We start from the raw sequence: 8,417 nt of genomic DNA on the forward strand, positions 1-8,417 counted from the left end.
TTTTGCTCGCGAAGTGCGCCATTAAACTGTAGTTTGCGTAGCACCGTGAAACTACACAAAGAAACAACATAACAAATAAATACGACTCATATACAAAAAAATACAATAAATAAAGTTCACGTTTGCAGAGAAACATATAAAATATAAATGATAAAGTGGATGAAGACAATATGAAATGATTAATTAACAAAAAGAGCTCAATGATTAACATGTACATGCTAACACGCTCATAGGACTTTGAAATAAACTATAACACTTAACATATGTCGACATCACATACCTCGCTCCGCTTTACCAAAGGGAACTAAGATGAAATTAAGCAAAATTTAGTCTCTGCTCACTGGAAAACACATATATGCACATGGACTGTACATGAACATAAATCTTCGCTCCTCCCTCTCCGCTGATCTAATTACCTTTTCTGCGTTACTCTCCCTACTGCATAACCTAACAAAAAACACGCTGAAACATGTAACTTCCTCAAGAAAAATTTAAAGTGACACAACCATATACGGCCATTTACACTCCCACCAATCATGGAATGATGAATCAACAGAACAAACTGAAAATGAATCAGAACATGATTCTGGACCTTTACATGACCTCTATTCAGTTTCATGAATGTATGTAATGACTAGAAAGCATTTTAGAAATAATTACTTGGTCTGATGTGAGGTCATCACCTAAACCATTAACAGTCACTCTTCTTCAAGAAGCACCACCAATATCTGGATGGGCCTTTCAATGATTGTGGGCTTGGATGGTTGATCACGTTTTCTTGCTCCTACTTGTACCTTCACTCGCCTAACAAATCCATCACTCTCCTTGACAGTTTCAATCACTCTGCCTAACTGCCACTGACTTCTTGGGAGCATATCTTCTTTGATGATTACAACATCATTTATTCTGAGGTTTCGGCGAGGAGTATGCCACTTTTGGCGTGTTGAAATGTTAAGAAGATACTCCTTCTTCCAGCGACTCCAAAACTGCTCGACCAAGTATTGGACTCTATCGTTTCGTAGCATACATGTAGCATGCCATCGTTTCGTAGCATACATGTCTTCTTTGACAAATTTTCCTGGAGGTGGAAGTGCAACATCAGCCTTCATCAATATTAAATGGTTTGGGATCAGAGGTTCAAGTGAATTTGGATCATTAATGCTATTCACCGTTAGTGGACGACTATTAACTATGGCCATTGCTTCATAGAACAATGTTTTGAGTGAAGCATCATCAAGCCTACCTGGGCACTGAGCAAGTGTGGCATTGAGTACATTTCGCACTGTATGAATTTGAAGCTCCCAGATGCCTCCAGCATGAGATGCAGAGGGAGCATTAAATACAAACTCGCATTGTTTATCAGAGAGAAACACTTCCAGAGCTTTGGGGTCAAATTGTTTCATTGATTCTTTGAGCTCATTTCTGGCTCCCACAAAGTTGGTACCATGGTCACACTGAAGTTTGCGTACTGCTCCTCTAAGACTGATAAAGCACCTCAAGGCATTAATAAAAGCATCTGTGGACAAATCTTCAATCATCTCAATATGAACTGCGCGAGATGATAGACAAGTAAATATTAGGCCGTATCTCGTATTCCTTGCGAGTTCTCTTTATGACAAATGGCCCAAAACAATCCATGCCGCAGAATGTGAAGGGAGCAGATACTTCAACATGTTCTTTGGGAAGTTCTGCCATTCGCTGTTCTTCTGTTGGTCGTCTAAGTTTTCGGCATTGCACACACTTGTGTATCAGCTTAGCAACTGACTTACTGCCTCCAATGATCCAAAATCCATTCATTCTAAGCTCCATTTGAGTTTGGTTTCGAACCTGATGACAAACTTTGGTGTGGTAATGTGACAGAATTAGATTGGTGATGTAACTCTCCTTTGGGAGAACCACCGGATGTTTTAGTTCTGGACTGAGTGATGACCTTTTCAGTCTTCCGCCTACACGAAGAAGACCTTTGTCGAAAATAGGATCTAGGTGGTATAATGCACTAGAACTTGGAAGAAAGTTCCCCTTCTCAATCATTCTTGTTTCTTTGGAGAATGCTTCCTGCTGCACAAGCTTAATCACTGCTTCAGCAGCTTTCTGACGCTCCTCGACAGTCACATGATCGCTGGGGAATTTCTGTTTTGATCCCAGCCTTTTTATCCTTGCAACAACCTTTAGAAGCATTGACCAAGAAGAAAATCGGCTGAAACGACTAAGAATGTCCGTACTGTTGCTGATTGTGGTCACAAATGTTTGGAGTGATTTAACTTCAGGGTCACCAACAAGCAGGTTGACAGATGTGTACGGTGTTGGACTTACTTCTTGTTCCCACAGAAATTAGGGTCCTGATAACCAATTCGATGAAGAGATGTCAGAGGCGTGAAGCCCTCTAGAGGCGTGATCAGCTGGGTTTTCTGTTGTATTAACATAAGGCCAGTAACTCAGATCCGTAATGTCTCTTATGAGCTGCACACGGTTAGCAACAAATACATGAAACCTTCGTGCTTCATTATTAATGTATGCCAGAACAACCTGTGAATCTGTCCAGAAGAACTCTTGGTCAATCTTCATGCCAAGCTCTGTTTTCAGCATGACACTCATTCTTGCAGACACGACAGCTGCTGCAAGTTCCAATCTCGGTATACTTGTGATTTTTGTAGGTGCAACTCTGGACTTTGCCATCACCAAACTGCAATGCACTTCATTCTTGTCATTTTTGAAACGGAGATAAGAGCAAACTCCATATCCGGCATTACTTGCATCGGAGAAATAGTGCAGTTCCGATCTGATGATTTTATTGAAAGCAGTTGGGTGATAACATCTTGGTATGGCAACTTCCTTAAGCCTTTGAAGACCATCTTTCCAATCCTCCCACCGTGAACATAATTCATCTGGAAGCTGATCATCCCATCCTTTGCCTCTTCTACACAATTCTTGCAGGATACACTTTCCCCGCAGAATGAATGGTGAAACAAACCCTAGTGGATCGTACAGGGAAGCAATGACAGATAAGATACCACGGCGAGTTGACGGCTGATCTTTAAAGTTGATGTTGAATCTGAAAGTGTCATCTTTTGTTGACCACTGAATTCCAAGTACACGTCCTGTTGGTGTCGCTTCAAGGTTTAAGTCAAGGGGCTTAGATGTGATATCCCTTTCTGATGGGTCTATGCAGCAGAGAACATCTTCCTCATTTGAGTTGAATTTATGAAGCCGTAAGCCTCCACGTTTGCACAATATTTGAGCATCAACGATCAGTTCTTTGGCTTCATTGACAGAACGAACACTGGTCAAACCATCGTCTACATAGAAGTTCTTTTCAACAAACACTGAGGCTGATGGGTGTTTGGCTTTGTGCTCCTGTGCCAGGTACTTTAAACCAAAATTTGCGCACCCAGGAGATGATGTAGCGCCGAAGAGATGGACTGTCATGCGATAGTCTTGAGGCTCTTTCTCTAAGTCTCCTCCCTCCCACCATAGAAACCTTAGAAAATTGCGTTCGTCTGGAGGGACAAGAAACTGATGAAACATCCTTTCTATGTCACAAGTGACTGCCACAAGGTCCTTTCTGAAGCGACATAGTACTCCCACTAAAGAGTTAATTAGGTCAGGTCCAGTCAGAAGAGTGTCATTTAGAGATATACCACGAAACTTAGCTGAACAATCAAACACAACCCTCAGCTTATCTGGTTTCTGAGGGTGGTACACCCCATGGTGTGGAATGTACCATACAGTCTCTCCTTCAGGTATCTCTGGGGCTAGTTCAGCATCACCTTTGTTAATGATCTCCTCCATAAAGGCCTTGTAATGATCAGAGTATTGCTTGTTAGACTTGAGCCTTCTCTTCAAATGCTGCAAACGGGCCTCTGCTAGCCGCTTGTTATTTGGCAGTGAGGGTTGGCCATTACACTTGAAAGGGAGAGGAAGTTCATAATGTCCATTATCCTTCTGTTTGATATTGGCACTAAGATGCTGTATGAAACGAACATCCTCTTGGGACACAGTTTTATCTTCATAACCTTTCTCGTTGAAATCAGACTCTAGGATCTTCAAAACATCGTTGGGTAATGGGACTGGTATTTCTTTCACCGCAACTCTATGAACGAATCTCTGATTTCCCTGTCTGTCTAGGTGTGGATTAGAAAGGCCTATGATACTCCAGCCAAGTTCAGTTCTTTGTGCAAATGGTTCATTTTCACCACCTATTATGACTTCGAGGGGGGCTAGAGCTGATGAGCAGTCATATCCAATTAAAAGTCCAACTTCACAGTTCTGAAGAGGTGGCAATTGATTGGCCAGATGTCTGAGGTGAGGCCATTGCAGTGCTGTCTTTTTGGTTGGAATATAAGACTTGTCAACAGGAATGAAGTCTCTAGTATATGCTTGGTGTAGTTGAATGGAGTTGTAGTTGTTGCTTGAAGCCCTCGAATTTGCAGCCCACGAACCCTTTTACTTGCAGTGATGGTGTCAACAGCTGTCATAGTGCTAAGTCTAAGTTGCACTGGTTGAGTTATTGCATTTAAGTCATCAAGAAGTTCTTCCAAAATGAATGATGAATCACTCTGCGTGTCCAGTAGAGCATAAGTAAGGACTTCTCTTTGTGGCTCTTCCACTGTAGAAATGAGGACTGGCACGATACTGGAAGTAGCACAAGAACTTTGTGTGAGTACATGGGCCATGACTTTGTGAACTTCCTGACTTGCTTGAACTTCTGTGGAAGTTTTCCTTGATGCTTTCAAAGGCGCTTTATCTCTTTCTTCATGCAAGCAGGTAGGGTGATTTCGGCCACACGTTCCACATTTATGTCGTTTTTTGCAATCTTTAACAATATGCCCTTTCCTGAGACACCCGAAGCAGAGGTGATTTTTCACCTTTTTTGGAAGTTTTTTTTTTAAGTTTTCTTGTCTTCAATGTTTCTTTCTGCAAATGTAGGACATTGAGCAATGTTGTGTTTTTCATCTTTACAGATGAAGGAAGTCACCTTTGGCTTAAAGCTGGATGTTTCAAGCCTTTTAGAGCTGAAATCTTTCGCATCAGCCTTTGTACTGAGAGCCTTAGCTCGCTTGGGAAACCTTTCATCTAAATTTTTCAGATTCATGAAGACTGGGGAAGTAATGGGGTTGCATGCTATTCTGGTTTCCTTTTGCATGAACTCTGTAAAGTGTTTGAAACTTGGATAGTCGCATGACGCATCAAGCTTTTCCACCACAATTCGATTCCACTTGCGTATAATCCATTCGGGAAGTTTCTTTAGCAGCTTGTGGTTTTCTTCACAGTCATTTAGAATGGCTAGTCCTTTAACGTGAGGAATTGCCTCAACACATCCTTGAAGGAAGTCTGTGAAGTCTCGTAGAGCGAGAGGGTCATTTCCCCCAATTTTGGGCCATCTCATCAACTTGTCTCGGAAAGCCCTTTGCAGTATGAATGGATTCCCATATCTATCTTGCAAGACCTTCCAGGCACCTTGGTATGCGTCCTCAGAATTTCTGTAAAAATATCCCTCCACCGCTTTGCAAGCTTCTCCAACAAGGTAGTTCTTAAGATAGAACATCTTTTCACCAGGTGGGAGGGGCTTTCGATCAATAAGGGCCATGAAGGACATTTTCCAATCTATGAATTTCAAGGGATCGCCAGCAAAGATGGTGGGTTCAGGAACAGGCAGTCGATGTGTGCTTAGTGAATTTGCTATCGCTTGAGCAAGAGCAACATTATCTTGAGATGGCTGGGCTTTATGCTCTTCACAGACTGCTTGCTGGGGTAAGAACAATTCAGCTTCCGGGTTTAGTCGAAATGTGGGTTCTGTCCTGTGACAGCCAATGTGAGTGCTAGTGTCTAGTTCTTCATTATTGCCTTGAATGACGCCTTCGAGATCGTTATACACCTTGACACGAGCTGCTGCTACCTTTACGTCTTTGTCTACTTGTAACTGATGTAACTGTTTTCTTTTCTCTTCTAGCTTTAGCTGCATTTCGATCTCCCTTTGTTTTATTTCTGCAAGCATTTTAGTTTCACAAAGCTTCCAATCACTCTCCATCTTATCAAGCTTCAATTGTTGATCATGGATTTCTTGCATAGCTTTAGCTTGTTCTCTTTTTTGCTGCAAGTTCTGCCTCTGCATCAGCTCGTTTACTTGAGATCGTGGAAGAAGTCTTTGATTGATTACAGGATCCATGTGATGACTCTGAAGTGACTGTGTTTGTTACTGTAAATCCAAAGACAGATCCATACTCATCTTTATTTAGCAATTGTCTCACTCTTTCCTTCACAAGCACTTCGTTATAATCTTCATCTATTGTATCCAGCCGTTTACTCACAAGATCACTGATCTCAGCGGTCAGTGCAGCACAAGCATCCATGCGATTGACAATGTCTGGAGATGTAGCATTGTTACGCAGTATTGGTTCATAGTGCTGATAGACTGAGTTTTGCCTGCTTTGAATGTCTTGCAGTATTCTTTCAAGATTCTCACGTGAACAGAACATTTTCAGTCTAGATCTAGTCTCTTTTGCAGTCTCCTTCCAAAAGTTATAAGCCTTATAGAAAGCTTTCTCTTGCTTCTTGGCTTCCTGTTCATGCATCTCTAGACCTTTCTCTGTCAAGCTTCTTTCACGTGAACTTGATCTGATCTGCTGCGCAGGTGGGTTGCTTATTTCTACTGCTGGGAGTGACATCTCACTTATTTGTTCGACAATTCGTACAACAGTATCTTCCACGGCCTCCTCTGCATTCACAGCTTCCATTATCGGGGAGAAAACAGTTCAGGTAACTGAATGCAATATGATCTTAAACTCTCTTATAACTCAAATTCTCGCTGCATCTGCGACGTAGAAACGACAATTACCGCCACCCGCCGTCCTTTGCTCTTTAAGGCTCTCCAATGACGTCACGACACCCAGCCGCCTGACTCGAAGAATGGCCGTGCTTTAGAGTTGCAACCTCTTGAAGACGACGACAGCAGCGATGTAACGGATGCGTGGTTCCTTTAAGCGACGAGTTTCACTGTGGCTGCCCATTGGTATCCATAAAAGAGACACAGAGAGTTTCCGACGGGTGCTTCTTTCTTTATTTTGCTCGCGAAGTGCGCCATTAAACTGTAGTTTGCTTAGCACCGTGAAACTACACAAAGAAACAACATAACAAATAAATACGACTCATATACAAAAAAATACAATAAATAAAGTTCACGTTTGCAGAGAAACATATAAAATATAAATGATAAAGTGGATGAAGACAATATGAAATGATTAATTAACAAAAAGAGCTCAATGATTAACATGTACATGCTAACAGTGGGCATGTGTGACATTAGCAGAAAGCGAGTAAAACATTGAAATTGCAGATAAAAACGAAAAGCAACAAAATGCTTAAAAATGAAAAAATAAGGCAAGAAGCAGGACCCGTGTTAAAATAGGATCAGCTTTCCAGTGCTGGAGAGAACTGAACTACTTCCGTGTGAAACGGAGCTAAACCTTTCACGGTACAACACACAGTACTACAAAAACACATTTGTGTTACTATAGTATTACTCATTGAGTTCATCTATTGATAAAAATATCCCCTTGCCCAGCAACATTGGCTTTCAAGCATCGTGCACCCCACCTTTAAATAGGAAACAGTGTCCACTTCAAAATTGTATTTGGTGATAGTATAAAGGGATGTGCTGAAACCTTTTTGGCATTACATTCAGTGCCATATGTTCATTTTCCACAATGTTTTTTTCTTTAGTCTAAAACCTCTGTTACTGTTTAACGGGTTTATCTAAAAAGAATAGATATATTGTTAATATATCTATTCTATAATATATATATAGTTATATAGTTATATAGATAAAAAGAGTACACAGCTCATCATTTGAAACAGAAATCATACAATTATTTTAGCCATAGACTGCTCTAATTTCTGCATCAAAATGTCTTCATATAGAGATACAATGCAAAAGATGTGTATCATTTACTGTAATTACGGTACATTAGAATTGTAGTAAAGAATATATATCGTTCTAACAATAATAAGCAACAAAATATGATTTTGTCATAAGAATGCTCAATAGGAAAAAAAAATTAATACAAGGACAAATCATGTCCATAAACTGTTGTAACTGTGATATACCTGAGCAGAATATAAAAATCCATCAATCAGTGGTTTTGGGGAAGATGCAAATCCTCAGATATTGGCAGGATTGGTGACTTTCAGATTAATATCATCCACCTACTAAAAGAAATCACCTCTTAATTTTCCTGTTTGTTATGATGTTAATCTAAAATATTATATTGCAATTATATATTTTGTAAATTGTGACATTTGTCATTTTAAAAGGGTTGCATTTACAGCAGTATGTCCTACAAATGTGTAGCTAAATATAAAGTTCTTGTTTAATCACTGATGTTAACAAGTTTTTACTATTGATTCCACACTATTCTGTG

The sequence above is a fragment of the Tachysurus vachellii genome, chromosome 24, assembly GCF_030014155.1.
Source record: "Tachysurus vachellii isolate PV-2020 chromosome 24, HZAU_Pvac_v1, whole genome shotgun sequence".
In the NCBI taxonomy this organism is placed as follows: Eukaryota; Metazoa; Chordata; class Actinopteri; order Siluriformes; family Bagridae; genus Tachysurus; species Tachysurus vachellii.